The sequence below is a fragment of the Heterodontus francisci genome, chromosome 45 (assembly GCF_036365525.1).
Source record: "Heterodontus francisci isolate sHetFra1 chromosome 45, sHetFra1.hap1, whole genome shotgun sequence".
NCBI lineage: Eukaryota > Metazoa > Chordata > Chondrichthyes > Heterodontiformes > Heterodontidae > Heterodontus > Heterodontus francisci.
In genome coordinates this window covers 14,576,922-14,593,218 of record NC_090415.1, presented here as the reverse complement: position 1 = coordinate 14,593,218, position 16,297 = coordinate 14,576,922, and the positions used below count along the sequence as shown (strand labels likewise).

The 16,297-nt window shown below is 44.5% G+C and overlaps 1 protein-coding gene and 1 non-coding gene across 6 annotated transcripts in view; one reads left to right on the top strand and one right to left on the bottom strand.

Annotated features, from left to right (window-relative positions):
- Window positions 1-16,297, top strand: part of LOC137356494 (immunoglobulin superfamily member 1-like) — a 59,703-nt gene that overhangs the window by 1,419 nt on the left and 41,987 nt on the right. Inside the window, exon 1 of one of the 5 annotated variants that reach the window (XM_068022380.1) lies at window positions 11,248-11,407. The exons of the other annotated variants lie outside the window; for them this stretch is intronic. The gene's annotated coding sequence lies outside the window, so the exon portion shown is untranslated. Of the gene's footprint in view, window positions 1-11,247; window positions 11,408-16,297 lie in introns of those variants that run through there. 5 annotated transcript variants of the gene reach the window in all.
- trnal-uag (transfer RNA leucine (anticodon UAG)) lies at window positions 10,352-10,433 on the bottom strand. The gene has a single exon. It is a non-coding gene; the product is annotated as a tRNA-Leu (tRNA).

The following is a 16,297-nucleotide window of genomic DNA, read 5'->3' as shown; positions in this document are numbered from 1 at the left end:
GAGATTCACCAGGATGTTGCCTGGGCTCGTGCGTTTCAGCTATGAAGAGAGACTGAAAAGGCTAGGGTTGTTTTCTTTAGAGCAGATAAAGCTGAGCAGGGACATGATTGAGGTATACAAAATTACGAGGGGCATTGATTGGTTAGATGGGAAGAAACTTTTTTTCTCTTAGCCGAGGGGTCAAATACCAGGGTGCATAGATTTAAGCTAAGGGCAGGAGGGTTCGAGGGGACATGAGGAGAAAAAAATCACCCAGAGGGTGGTTCGACTCTGGAACTCACTGCCTGCCGAGGTGGTCGAGGCAGGAACCATCACGGCATTTATGAAGTATTTAGATGAGCACGTGAAACGCCATAGCATACAAGGGTACGGGCCAAGTGCAGGGAAATGGCATTAGAATAGTTAGGTGCATGATGGTTGGTACAGACACAATGCACCGAAGCGCCTGTTTCTGTGCTGTTTGACTCTATGACTCTCTGTCACATGTTATCTGTTATAAGCAAGACCGTGGGTGTACTTTGGAATTACTCATGCATTAGATAGCATCCTGCTTTGATTACACAAAGGATAATGAATATGTAGATGGCATCACGTCTGTACCTCACCATTTTCTCACAGTATTGCTGGAAAAAAAACCTTACATTGGTCAAACATGACTGTTCCTGCAATGAGTTCTCAAGTCCATATTTGCAGGAGAGGCGGAAGCATTGTAGTAATGCCACTGGACTAGCAACACAGTGTTCCAGGCTCCTTCAATGGGGAGAGGGAGTTGAATCTCACTATGGCAAATGGTAAAAAATGAATTCAATTTATCTGGAAATTTTAAAAAAAGGGTAATGTAATGGTGAACATGAAAAAATTGTCGATTGATGCAAGAACAGGTTCACTAATGTCCTCTATGAAAAAAAAGTTACCGCCCTTACTGGATATGGCCCGCATGGGATTCCAAACACACAGGCGTGTGATTGACTCTCAACTGCCCTCTGAAATAGCCTCGCAAGCCACTGAGCTCAAGAGCGGATAGTAAATGCTGGCCGAGGCCGCAATCCAACTTGAAGAAGCATGTTTTGAATTTCTATCGAACTTCATAAGATAGCATCACCCAAGGATATTATTCAGAGCTCTCTCTCTCTCACTCTCACCGTCCCTCTCACTCCATCCCTCTCCCTCTCCCTCTTTCTTTGCTGGTCGTTTGATGCAGCAATCCGGATGGCATTCCAATACCGTTCTGGTTACCCATAACCTTGCACCTTCCACTAAAAAAGATGTCTAATCCCTTCTGCTTGGCAATGGACTCCGCTCGCCCTGCTGCTGGTGTTGTTACCACTTCAGTATCCTTACTTCTCTTTCTCGACACTCAGTTACTAACTATTACATGTTACTTCTGAAGTCGTGCCTTTTCTTTTGCTTTTTATGTTTTGGTTTTTTTATGCCATTCCATCAATTCTATTCTTAATGGGGCAGTAAGACCATGGATACAAATGGGTCGACAAACTCGAAGCAGGAAGTTGGAATAATTATTTATCACTCTGGAAGGAACTATATACGGTGTCCCCCACGGCTTGGTTATTGATAACAATGCTCTTTTTTGATATATATATATATATATATATATATATTGACAAACCACATAGGAACAAATAAATTAAGAGCAGAAGCAGTTGACTCGGCCTCTCGATCCTTCTCCTCCATTCAAAAAGATCGTGCTTGATCTGATTGTCACCTCAACTCCACATTCCTGCCTACGCCCAATAACCTTTCATCCCCTTGTTGATAATCTACCTACCTCTTCCTTGAAACTATTCAAAGACTCTTCTTCAACCGTCTTGTGAGGAAGAGAATTCCAAAGACTGGCGACCCACTGAGAGAGAAAAAATCTCCTCATCACTCTTAAATGGGCGACCCCTTATTTTTAAACAGTGACCACGAGTTCGAGATTCTCCCACAAGGGGAAACATTCTTTCCACATCCACCCTGTCAAAACCCCTCAGGATCTTATATGTTTCAATCAAGTCGCTGCTTACTGTTCTAAACTCCAGTGGATACAAGCCTAGCGTGTCCAGCCTTTCCTCAAAACAACCCGCCCATTCCACGGATTCGTCCAGTAAAACTTCTCTGAACTGCTTCCATCACATTGACATCGTTTCTTAAATAAGGAGACCAATACTATCAACAATACTCCAGATGTGATCTCACCAATGCCCTGTATAACCTCCCTACTTTTGCATTCAGTTTCCCTTGCGATGAATGATATCTTCTATTCGCTTGCCGAATTACTTGCTCTATTTGCAAACAAAACGTTTTGTGATTCATGTGCTAGGACACCCAGAACCCTCCGCATCTCAGAGCTCTACAATCTCTCACCATTTAGATAATATACTTTAAAAACAATTATTATTCATGCAAAAATGGACAATTTGACATTTTCCAACATTATAATCCATCTGCCAGATCTTTGCCCACTCACTTAGCCTAACAATATCACAGTGTAGCTTCCTTATTTCCTCTTCAAAACTTACTTTCCTACCTATCTTTGTGTCGTCAGCAAATTTAACAAGCATACCTTGGGTCCCTTCATCCAAATAATTTGTAGAAGTTGTAAAAGGATGTCGCCCCAGCACTGATCTCTGTGGCATACCACACGTTACATCTTGCCAAACAGAAAATGGTCCAATTATGCGTAATCTCTGTTTCCTGTTCGTGAGCAAATCTTCGCTCTATGCCAAAATGTTACCCCCTACACCATGTAGTTTTATTTAATTTTCAGGAAACCTAAGTACAGTACATCCTTGAAATGGACAGATAACATAATACCTTAACTTTAATGTGGAGAATGATGAAGTTAAGCAAATTAAAAGCAATAATGATGAGACGCAATATAAATTAAAAGGAACAATTTTAAAGGTAGTGCCTGCACAAAGAAACCTGTGGGATCATATACACAATCGTGCAGATGATTGGAGGAGCAAATTAAACAAAATGAGTACGCAGGTATAGCCTTCATAAATAGAATTCTAAATAAATTACGGAAACAAGGATGTTATGCTAAACCTTTGCAAATCATTATTTGGAAATTAACTTTAGTATATGTTCCGCATTTAGGCACCATATTTTAAGAAGGGTGTCAGGTAATTTATCAGAATGGTATCGGGGAAGCGGAGTTGCATTTATGTTGGGTACAAGTGAAGTTGGTAATTGTTTCCACTGTGCTGCTTCACTCTATGATTCTGCAACTGTTCATCCAAACCTAATTATTCTAATATCATAATGTGACCTCTGTTTCTTGACAGGACATCAGCCAGAAACGTTAACTCTGGTTCTCCCTACACAGCTTTTATTTCATTCATTCAGGGATGTGGGCGTCGCAGGTTAGGCCAAAAGTTATTGCCCATCCCTTATTGCCCTTGAGAAGGTGGTGGTCATCTGCCTTCTTCAACTGCTGCAGTCCATTTGGGGTAGGTACACCCACAGTGCTGCTAGGAAGGGAGTTCCAGGATTTTGACCCAGCGACAATGAGGGAACGGCGATATAGTTCTAAGTCAGGACGGTGTGTGACTTAGAGAGGAACTTGCAAGTGGTGGTGTTCCCATGCGTTTTCTGCCCTTGTCCTTCTAGTTGGTAAAAGTCGCGGGTTTGGAAGGTGCTGTCTAAGGAGCCTTGGTGCATTGCTGCAGAATATCTTGTAGATGGTACACACAGCTGCCACTGTACGTCGGTGGTGGAGGCAGTGAATGTTTGTAGATGGGGTGACAATCAAGCGGGCTGCTTTGTCCTGCATGGTGTCGAGCTTCTTGAGAGTTGTTGGAGCTGCACCCAGCCAGGCAAGTGGAGAGTATTCCATCACACTCCTGACTTGTGCCTTGTAGATGGTGGACAGGCTTTGGGGAGTCAGGAGGTGAGTTACTCGCCTCAGGATTTCTAGCCTCTGATCTGCTCTTGTAGCCACGTATTTATATGGCTACTCCAGTTCAGTTTCTGGTCAGTGGTAGCCCCTAGGATGTTGTTAGTGGGGAATTCAGTGATGGTAATGCCGTTGAATGTCAAGGGGAGATGGTTAGATTTTCTCTTGTTGGAGATGGTCATTGCCTGGCACTTGTGTGGCGCAAATGTTACTTGCCACTTATCGGCCCAAGCCTGGATATTTTCCAGGTCTTGCTGCATTTCTACACGGACTGCTTCAGTATCTGAGGAGTCACGAATGGTGCTGAACATTGTGCATTTTTTATCAGAGTACATCCCCACTTCTGACCTTATGATCGAAGGTAGGTCATTGATGAAGCAGCTGAAGATGGTTGGACCTAGGACACTACACTGAGGAACGTCTGCAGTGATGTCCTGGAGCTCCGATGATTGACCTCCAACAACCACAGCCATCTTCCTTGGCGTTAGGAAGGGTTTTCATCCCGATTCCCATTAACTTCAGTTTTGCTAGGGCTCCTTCATGCCATACTCGGTCAACTTCTGCCTTGCTGTCAAGGGCAGTCACTCTCACCTCACCTCTTGAGTTCAGCTCTTTTGTCCATGTTTGAAACCAGGCTGTAATGAGGTCAGGAGCTGAGTAGCCATGGCGGAACCCAAACTGAGCTTCACTGAGCAGGTTATTGGTAAGCAAGTGCCGGTTTATTGCACTGTTGAAGACACCTTCCATCACTTTACAGATGATTGAGAGTAGGCTGATGGGGCGGTAATTGGCTGGGTTGGACTTGTTCTGCTTTTTGTGTACAGGACATACCTGGGCAATTTTCCACATTGCAGGGTAGATGCCAGTGTTGTAGCTGTACTGGAACAGATTGGCTAGGGAAGCAGCTAGTTCTGGAGCACAGGTCTTCAGTACTATTGCCAGAATATTGTCTGGGCCCATAGCTTTTGCAGTATGCAGTGTCTTCAGTCGTTTCTTGATATCAGGCGGAGTGAATCGAATTGGCTGAAGTCTGGTATCTGTGATGCTGGGGACTTCAGGAGGAGGCCGAGATGGATCATCAACTCGGCACTTCTGGCTGAAAATTGTTGCAAATGCTTCAGCCTTATCTTTCGCACTGATGTGCTGGGCTCCCCCATCATTGAGGATGGGGATATTTGTGGTGTCACCTCCTCCAGTTCTTTGTTTAATTGTCCACCACCATTCACGGCTGGATGTGGCAGGACTGCAGAGCTTAGATCCTAAGTTAAAGCTGCTCTAAGGCCTGCTGAGAATTTCCAGAATTTCCATCTTTCAGTTCAGATTTCCATCATTCACAGTATTTTGCTTCTGCTTTTCAATTCATGTGCACAAACTCAATAAGAGTAATAATATTTCCACTGATCCGAACATAAACCTGGTTGCCACAAGAATCCCATCATTCTTCCGAAAGTGTAATGGCCAGGTCTGGATGCAATCCTCTAGTTGAGACCCGAACAAGAGCTTTTCAAAGTTTCAGGGCAACCTGACTGCTTTGGGACTCACTACCTGTATTTCTGAAGTCAAAAATCCCAAAGGTTTTGCCAAATAATCTCTCGATATGACTGCCACCTTTAAATATCTGTATGCATGAACCCCTGCAAACACTTTAGAACTGTCCCATTCAGTCTATCTTGCCTATGTCAATTCTTTTTTGCCAAAAGTCATAACCTCATAGTTCTCTGTATTAAATACCATTTGTCATTTCTCTGGGTCTATTATGCTCGGCATTCTATGTCCCTTTGCAGTTGATTGGTATCATCCTTCTTGCCTGCATCGACGTTTGGGATCATCGGCATGTTTTGGAATTTCATTCCATCTTCCAATATCCAAGACATTTTGGATATCAAAAAGCAGTGGTCCTAGCAGTGAACCTTGGGTAACATCACTGCCGACCATACTTTGGTCTGAAAAACAAGCATTTACCAAGACTCATTGTTTTCTTTCCTGAGCCGTTTATTTAAATCCTTGCTCACACTCATCCTCCTATTCCGTGAGCCTTAATTTTGTTCCCCAGCCTTTATGTGATACTTTTTGGAAAGCTTTCTTAAAGCCATATAGACAGCATCCTTTGCAATTCCTTCATCATCCATTGCTGTTACTTCATCAGAACATCAATTAGATTTGTCAAACAGGATCTGCCTTTTACAAATCCGTTCTCCCTAATAACTCACACTTCTTCATCTGCCTCTTGATTTATCCCCTTAATTATTGTTTCTAAAATCGTGTCCACATCAGATGTTAAACTGACCAGCATGTGGTTGCTAAGACTGGCATTAGGCCTTTTCTTGTATAAGGGTGTGACATGATTGGGAAGGGAAGGTGCAGCGAGACTTGGGTGTCCTTGTGCTCCAGTCGCTGAAAGTAAGCATGCACGTGCAGCAGACAGTAAGAAGGCAAATGGTATGTTGGCCTTCATAGTGAGAGGATTCGAGTACAGGGGCAAGGATGTCTTGCTGCAATTATACACGGCCGTGGTGAGACTACATCTGGAGTACTGTGTGCAGTTTAGGTCTCCTTCTCTGAGTAAGGATGCTCTTGCTATGGAGGGAGTCTAGCAAAAGTTCACCAGGCTGATTCCTGGGATGGCAGGACTGACGTATCAGGAGAGATCGGGCCCATTAGGCTTGTATCCGCTAGAGTTTAGAAGAAGGAGAGGGGATTTCATAGAAAGCTACAAAATTCCAACAGGACTGGACAGACTAGACGCAGAAAGGATGTTCCCGACGGCGGGGAAGTCCAGGTCCAGGGGTTACAGTCTAAGGATAATGGGTAAGCCATTTAGGACAGAGATGAGGAGGGATTTCTTCACCCCGAGAGTGGTGAACCTGTGGAATGCTCTACCATGGGAAGCAGTTGAGGACAAATCAGTGAATGTATTCAAGAAAGAGTTTGATATAGTTCTTAAAGTTCAAGGGATACGGGGAGAAAGTGGGAACAGAGGACTGAGTTTAGATGATCAGCCATGATCGCATTAAATGGCAGTATAGGCTTGAAGGGCCGAATGGCCTACTCCTGCTCCTATTTTTCCATGTTGCTATGTTTCTATATGAATTTCACGAACCATTTGGCACCTCCCCGGTATCTAGAGAAGATTGAAAGTTGACGGCAAGTGCTTCCACCATCTCACTTCCACTTCCAAATGGGATGTAAGCCATCCAGACCAAATGTCTTATCCACTGTGAACATAGCCAACCTTTACAATACATCCTGCCCACCAATGTTCAACTCGTATGTTATGTCTACCATCTCTGCTGCCAATGATAATGTGTGCCTTGTTTCAGATTCGAATTGGTGTTGCTGCGACCACACCGCAAAGTATTAACCATTAAATTTTCGCAACTCCAGAAAATTTGCTGTGGTCGTCATACACAGACCACAGCAATACTTGTTAAAGAACAGCAAAATAGCGCAGATGCTGGAAAGTGGAAATAAAAACAGACAATTCTGGAAATACTCAGCATCTGTTCAGGGCTGGAGAGGAATGTACAATGGGAAGGCGAGGATCCAGTCACCGTGGTCCATGTAGGCACTAACGACATAGCCAGGACAAGTCAGTACGAGGAGCTAGGCACCAAATTAAGAAGCAGAACCTCAAAGGTAACAATCTCTGGATTATTACCTGAGCCACGTGCAAATTGACATTGGGCAAATAAGATTAGAGAAATCAATATATGGCTCAAAGACTGGTGTCGTAGAAGTATATCCGGATCGTGGGGCAATGGCACCAGTACTGGGGAAAGTGATGGCTGCACCCTTGTGATTGTCTACACATGAACCGTTCTGGTGTCAGTGTTCTAGCGAGCAGCACAACCAGGGAAGTAGAGAGGGTTTCAAACTAAATAGTGGTGGCAAGGGATTAAACTTAGGAAGATATCATAAAACAAGGAGTAGAGACAAGGCAAGAGAGAAAATTATTAATATGGGAAATAATAAACAGACTGTGGCAGAAACGGATAGAGCGTACAAATCTAAGATTAAATCAACAGATAAGGCAACAAAAATAATTTTAAAAAAGATCAAACTAAACGCTCTATATCTGAATGCACGAACCATTCAGAAGAAAACAGATGAACTGAGAGTGCAAATAGAAATAAATGTATAAGTACGATCTAATAGCCATTACAGAGACATGGCTGCTTACGATTATAGGAAATAGGGGCAGGGGTGGGCCATTCGGCCCGTCGAGCTCACTTAACCATTCAAACGAAGTATGGCTGATCATCCAAATCTACATCATTTTCTCCCACGATCTCCATACTCCTTGACAGACAGAGCGGTAGAAAGATACAGCACCGAAACAAGCCTACGGCCCAACGAGTCCACGCCATCCATCAAGGACCATTTTGTACTGGTCTTGCATTAATCACATTTCCCCCCTCTCACATCTCCACCTTCCCTCAATTTTCCTACCACGTACTTACACTAGGAGCAACTTTTTCAATGGCCAATTTACCTATCAATCTGCATTCCCTTGGCATGTGGGAGGAAATCAGAGCACCCGGAGGAAACCCACGCAGTCACAGGGAGAACTTGCAAACTGAAAACAGGCAGTACCCTGAACCGGACCCAGGTTGTTGGAGCTGTGAGGCTGCGGTGCTAGCCGCTACGCCACTGTTGATGTTGATTTTGATTTTATTTTTGATTTGGAGATACAGCACTGAAACAGGCCCTTTGGCTCACCGAATCCGCGTCGACCATTTGTACTAATCCTACACTAATCCCTTATTCCTGCCACATCCTCACCTGTCCCGATATTTCCCGACCACCTACCTATATTAGGGGCAATTTCTAATGGCCAATTTACCTACCAACCTGCAAATCTTCTGGCTGTGGGAGGAAACCGGAGCACCCGGAGAAAACCCACGCAGACAGAGGGAGAACTTGCAAAATCCACACAGGTAGCACCCAGAATTGAACCCGAGTCGTTGCAGTTACGAGGCTGCGGTGTTAACCACTTTGCCGCCCCAAATGTTGCGGTGGCTCAGAAATATTGAAGGAGGTGGCTATAGAGATAGTGGCTGCCTTGGTTGTTATCTTTCAAAATTCTATAGATTCTGGAAGGGTTCCTGCAGACTGGAAAGTAGAAAATGTAACACCACTATTTATGAAGGGAGCGAGGGTGAAAATGGAGAACTACAGACCTGTTCGATTGATCTCAGGGAATCTGTTATAGAGGATGAGGTAACTGGACACATGGAAAATAATAATATGGTTGCACAGAGTCAGCATGGATTTGTAAAGGCAAATCATATTTGATAAACATGTTTTAGTTTTTTGAGGATATTTCTTGTAGCATAGATAAAGGACAACAAGTGGATGTGGTGTATTTGGATTTATAGAAGGCTTTTGATGACGTGCCACACAGGAGGTTAGTAAACAAAATTTAAAAAAACATGGGATTGGGGGTAATACACTGCAATGGATTGAGAATTGGTTAACAGGCAGAAAGCAGAGAGTAGGAATAAATGGATCATTTTCAGGAAGCCAGGCTGTTACCAGTGGGATACCACAAGGGTCAGTGCCTGGGCCAGAGTTGTTTACAATCTACATAAATGGCTTGAATATGGGGACCAATTGTAATATTTCCAAATTTTATGAAGACGCAAAACTATGAGGGGATTTCGACGGGCTAAGTGAATGGGCAAGAACATGGTAGATGGAATATAAAGTGAGTAAATGTGAAATGATACACTTTGGTCAAAAAAAATACAGAAAGGCAGAGTATTTCTTAAATAGTGAGTGTTTGGGAAGTGTTTCTGTCCAAATAGACCTGGGTGTCCTTGTTCAGGAGTCATTAAAACTAGTATGCAGGTGCAGCAAGCAATTAAGAAGGCATGTGGTATGTTGGCCTTCATTGCAAGGGGCTTTGAGTGCAAGAGTCAAGATGTCTTGCTTCAAATGTATGAAGCCTTGGTGAGACCGCAACTGGAGTATTTGGTACAGTTTTGGTCGCCTTTTCTAAGGAATGATATACTTGCCATAGAGGGAGTGCACCGAAGGTTCACCAGACTAATCCCAGGGATGGTGGTATTGTCTTAGAAGGGTAGATTGCAGAAATCTGTCCTGCATGCTCCAGAACTGCGAAGAATTAGAGATGCTCTCATTGAAACTTACACAATTCTTTCAGGGCATGACAGGGCAGAATGTTTCTTCTGGCTGGTGAGGCGAGAACAGTCTCAGAGTAAGGGGAAGGCCATTTAAGACTGGGTGAGGAGAAACCTCTTTGCTCAGAGGGTGGTGAATCTGTGAAATTCTCTAACCCAGGGGGCTGCGAAGCTCAAACAGTGATTGTGTTCAAGACAGAACTTACTGCTTTTATTCCTGGTGAAATATGGATACTTTTGATGAAACGCAGTTCAGGAAATGCATCATTTGTTTTTCACAAGTTTTTGAGGCTGCCTTGCAAAACACTGGCAGCAGAGGGATTCGAACCCACGTCCCAAATGGGACTGGAGCCTAAATCCAGCCCCTTAGACCACTCGGCCACGCTACCACATGAAAACGCGTTTTACGAGTTGGCTGACAGTCTAAAGTAGTGGTACTGCGAATTCATTGACCTCTGCACGCATTGTTTTGAATTTAACCCTCATCGTTACTGTATTACAGGATCGCTGTGTTTTATAGTTTTCCAACACATGAAAGAATCTTGCATATGAGTCTCATTATTCCGCAAACCATAATGGGGGCGGGGTGGTGGGCTGTACTTGGTTATTGATTGCATTGCTGTCTTACTCTGTTTGCTCTCAGCTGCAAATTCATCAGAATTGGATGTGTCACAGTTTTGCAGCCCCTCAGTCCGAGGCTCATCCGAACTTGGCCTCAGAGCACAGTTTAACAGTGGAGCTGAGCCATTGCGGCCTCTTGTGCCTCCACAGGCAGATCGCTTGCGGTCGAGGATCAGATGCGGGGCTGCATGATGGAAATTGCAGGGAAAAGGAAGGGGCACCAGGGAGGTTCAACGGGGAGAGGAGCAATTTCTTTCACCACTTCAGTGGTACTTTTATAGACCCTGTGTTCATAAATGGAATGAAAAATGTTGGGTTCGCACAGTGCAAACTTCCAGTTTCTCAGACATTTGACGAAGGCTCACTGAAACCGAACAAGAAACTTGCTGACACGCTCCAGCCCCAGACACTGTGTGATATCCTCGGGGCCTGGACATTGGTGCCCATTCTCGGGGCTCAGACACTGCTTCACAATCTCGTGGCCCATAAATCTTGATCACATCCTCGGAGCCAAGGCGCAGTGTCACATCCTCGGCGACGAACAGTAGTTTACATCCTTGTATTCCTGAAACCAGTTCTCACCTCTGGGTCCAGACGGTACTTCACATCCTCGGTGCTCAGAAATTGCTTCATATCCTCGGGACCGGCGCACCCTGATGGATTCAGCCCGCTTTATGAGGGTTAAAACAAGGATAACGTTCCAAGCAACCCTGATGCTGTTTCAATGCGAGAAGTATAACAGGTAAGGCAGATGAACTTAGAGATTGGATTAGTGCTTGGAAATATGATGTTGTTGCCATGACAGAGACTTGGTTGAGGGAAGGGCAGGATTGGCAGCTAAATGTTCCAGGCTTTAGAAGCTTCAGGCGGGATAGAGGGGTATGTAAAAGGGGTGGGGGAGTTGCATTACTTGTTAAGGAGAATATCACAGCTGAACTGCGGGAGGACACCTCAGAGGGGTCATGCAGCGAGGCAATATGGGTGGAGCTCAGGAATAGGAAAGGTGCAGTCACGATGTTTGGGGTTTACTACAGGCCTCCCAACAGCCAGCGGGAGGTAGAGGAGCAGATATGTAGACAGATTTTGGAAAGATGTAAAGGTAACAGGGTTCTAGTGGTTGGTGATTTTAACTTCCCCAATATTGACTGGGACTCACTTAGTGCTAGGGGCTTGGATGGGGCAGAATTTGTGAGGAGCATCCAGGAGGGCTTCTTGAAACAGTATGCAGATAGTCCAACTAGGGATGGGGCCATTCTGGACCTGGTATTGGGGAATGAGCCCGGCCAGGTGGTCGAAGTTTCAATGGGGGAGCATTTCGGGAGCAGTGACCATAATTCCATAAGTTTTAAGGTACTTGTGGATAACGATAAGAGTAGTCCTATGGTGAAGGTGCTAAATTGGGGGAAGGCTAATTATAACAATATTAGGCAGGAACAGAAGAATTTACATTGGGGGGCGGCTGTTTGAGCGTAAATCAACATCTGACATGTGGGAGTCTTTCAAACGTCAGCTGATTAGAATCCAGGACCAGCATGTTCCTGTGAGGAGGAAAGACAAGTTTGGCAAGTTTCGGGAACCTTGGATAACATGGGATGTTGTGAGCATAGTCAATAAGAAAAAGGAAGCATTTGTAAGAGCTGGAAGGCTAGGAACAGATGAAGCACTTGAGGAATATAAAGACAGTAGGAAGGAAATTAAGCAAGGAGTTAGGTGGGCTAAAAGGGGTCATGAAAAGTCATTGGCAAATAGGATTAAGGAAAATCCCAAGGCTTTTTATACATATATAAAGAGCAAGAGGGTAACCAGGGAAAGGGTTGGCCCACTCAAGGGCAGAGATGGGAATCTATGTGTGGAGCCAGAGGAAATGGGCGAGATGCTAAATGACTACTTTGCATCAGTATTCACCAAGGAGAAGGACTTGGTGGATGAAGAGCCTAGGAAGGGAGTGCAGATAGTCTCAGTCATCTCATTATCAAAAAGGAGGAGGTGTTGGGTGTCTTGCAAAGCATTAAGGTTAATAAGTCCCCAGGGCCTGATGGGATCTACCCTGGAATACTGAGGGAGGCAAGGGAAGAAATTGCTGGGGCATTGGCAGAAATCTTTGCATCCTCATTGGCTACAGGTGAGCTCCCAGATGACTGAAGAATAGCCAATGTTGTTCATTTGATTAAAGAATGGTGGCAAGGATAATCCAGGGAATTATAAGCCGGTGAGCCTTATGTCAGTGGTAGGGATGCAATTAGAGAGGATTCTTCTGGACAGGATTTACTCCCATTTGGAAACAAACGAACTTATTAGCGAGAGACAGCATGGTTTTGTGAAGGGGAGGTCGTGTCTTACTAATTTGACTGAGTTTTTTGAGGAAGTGACGAAGATGATTGATGAGGGAAGGGCGGTGGATGTTGTCTCTATGGATTTTAGTAAAGCCTTTGACAAGGTCCCGCATGGCAGACTGATGCAAAAGGTGAAGTCACACGGGATCAGAGGTGAGCTGGCAAGATGAATACAGAACTGGCTCGGTCACAGAAGACAGAGGGTAGCAGTGGATGGGTGGTTTTCTGAATGGCGGGATGTGACTAGTGGTGTTCCGCAGGGATCAGTGCTGGGACCTTTGCCGTTTGTAGTATATATAAATGATTTGGAGGAAAATGTAGCTGGTCTGATTAGTAAGTTTGCGGATGGCACAAAGGTTGGTGGAGTTGTGGATAATGATGAGGATTGTCAGAGGATACAGCAGGATATCGATCGGTTGGAGACTTGGGCGGAGAAATGGCAGATGGAGTTTAATCCAGACAAATGTGAGGTAATGCATTTTGGAAGGCTAATGCAGGTGGGAGGTATACAGTAAATGGCAGAACCCTTCGGAGTATTGATAGGCAGAGAGATCTGGGCGTACAGGTCCACAGGTCACTGAAAGTGGCAATGCAGGTGGATAAGGTACTCAAGAAGTCATACGGCATGCTTGCCTTCATCGGTCGGGGCATACAGTAAAAAAAATTGGCAAGTCATGTTGCAGCTGCACAGAACCTTAGTTAGGCCACACTTAGAATATTGCGTGCAATTCTGGTCGCCACACTACCAGAAGGACGTGGAGGCTTTGGAGAGGGTACAGAGGAGGTTTACCAGGATGTTGCCTGGTCTGGAGGGCATTAGCTATGAGGAGAGGTTGGAAAAACTCGGATTGTTTTCACGGGAAGGACGGACGTGGAGGGGCGACATGATAGAGGTTTACAAAGTTATGAGCGGCATGGACAGAGTGGATAGTCAGAAGCTTTTTCCCAGGGTGGAAGAGCCAGTTATTCGGTGACAGATGTTGAAGCTGCGAGGGGCAAAGTTTAGAGGGGATATGCGAGGCAAGTTTTTTACACAGAGGGTGGTGAGTGCCTGGAACCTGCTGCCAGGGGAGGTGGTGGAAGCAGATACGATAGCGACGTTTAAGAGACATCTTGACAAATATATGAATAGGAAGGAATAGAGGGATATGGACCCCGGGAGTGCAGAAGGTGTTAGTTTAGGCAGGCATCAAGATCGGTGCAGGCCTGGAGGGCCGAATGGCCTGTTCCTGTGCTGCACTGTTCTTTGTTCTTTGTTTTTTGAATCTGCTTCCACCAGCCATTCAGGCAGCGCATTCCAGATCACAACAACTAACAGTTATAGTTAAAATGTTAAAGTATTTTGTACAATGAACAATTCTATGCTTACTTGTTATCGACTATAACTGGATATGAAAAAAAGACATCCTCAGCTCCTTTCTCACTGTCTCTTTGGCCAATTAATGCCAAGAGCTGGAAGTTGAGAGTAGAATAAATAAAATGTTTCAGCCAGTACGGACATGATGTGCTGAATGGCCTCCTACTGTGCAGAAATGTTTGCATGTTTCTATATTCAATCTCCGTCCTCTGGTAACAGAGAGAGGGGGATGGTGAGAGAGAGAGAGCAGATAGTGACAGATGGAGAAATTGAGAAGCCGAGAGCCTCTTTCTCCCACGTTGGCCTTGGAACTATTTAGAAAATAAAAGGGAAATGATTTGCTTTTTGAAGGTGAACTTAAAACCTTAACAAAATGCTTTCAAGACCCAGTGGTTATTTGAACTCACAGCCTCTCATTTACAAGACCAGCTCTAAACCCTGAGGTATGGAGCCACCTGTGCCCCAGTGCTGGACATTCCCCAGTTAGTGCTGCATGTTCGAAAAATCATGTGCATGTCAGTTAAGCAAAGATTGTCACAGAATCACGGAATTTTTGCAGCACAGAAGGAGGCCATTCTACCCATCGTGTCTTTGCTGGCACTCTGAACGACCAATTAACCTAGTGCCAGTGCCCCAACTTCTCCCCATAACACTGCACCTTCTTCCATTTCGCAAAGCAATCAAATTAACTCTTGATTGCCTCAATTGATCCTGCCTCCACCACACTCAAAGGCAGGGCATTGTGGAGATACGAGAATAACAGAACCACTCAGTCACTCTCCCTGTGGAGATACTATAATAACTGACCCACTCAGTCACTCTCCCTGTGGAGATTCTATAGTAATAGACCCACCCAGTGACTATCCTTGTGTAGATAATAAAATAACAGACACATTCAGCGAATTTCTCTGTGGAGATACTGTAATAACAGACCCACCCAGTCACTCTCCCTGTGTACATACTAAAATAACAGACCCACTCAATTACTCTCCCTGTGCAGACTCTATAATAACAGGGCCACTCAGTGACTCTCCCTGTTGAGATACGATAAAAACAGACCCACTCATGACTCTCACCGCAGGGATATAATAATAATAATAGCCCCACTCAGTCACTCTCACTGTGAAAACACTATAATAACAGACCCACTTCGTCACACTCCCAGGGGAAATAATGTAATTACAGACTCACTCAGTGGCTCTCACTGTGGAGATATTATAATAACGGATCCACTCAGACACTCCCATTGTCCTGATACTAACAAAGCCATTCAGTCACGCTCCCTGCGAAGAACCAGTAATAACAGAACCACGCATTAACTCTCACTGTGGAGATACTATAATAACAGACACACTCGGTGTATCTCCTCGTGGAGACCCCATAATAAGAGACCCTCTGAGTCACTATCCCTGTGGAGATAATATCATAACAGACCCACCCAGTGCACGGTTTGGGGTATAAAGGCATAATTACAAAGCTTGTAGCTGACAGGAAATTCAGAAATGTAAGGACGGTGAGGGGTTTCAGACTTCAGGATGACTTGGACAGTCCGTGAAACGGGCAGGCACATGGCAGATAGCATAAATACATACAAGTGTGAAATAATGTATTTTGGAAGGAGAGATGTGAAGAGACAGGGTAAACTAAATGGGATCATTTTAAACGTGGTGCAGGAAGGGAAAAAGACACATGGTCTCATCTGCATAAAGTCAGAAAATTATGTAAGAAATGGGGGGGGAGATAAAGACATTTTCACTCAATCAGTTTGTTTGATATGGAATTCACTGTCTCAAAATGAACTGAAAGCAGATTCACTCTTATCTTACAAACGGCAGGTGGCTGTATACTTGGAAAGGAAACATAGGGAAGGCTTTACTGAAATAATAGGTGAGGGGGAATAGGTGGATATTTCTATCGTGGGGCAGCACATGAAGGAGTGGCC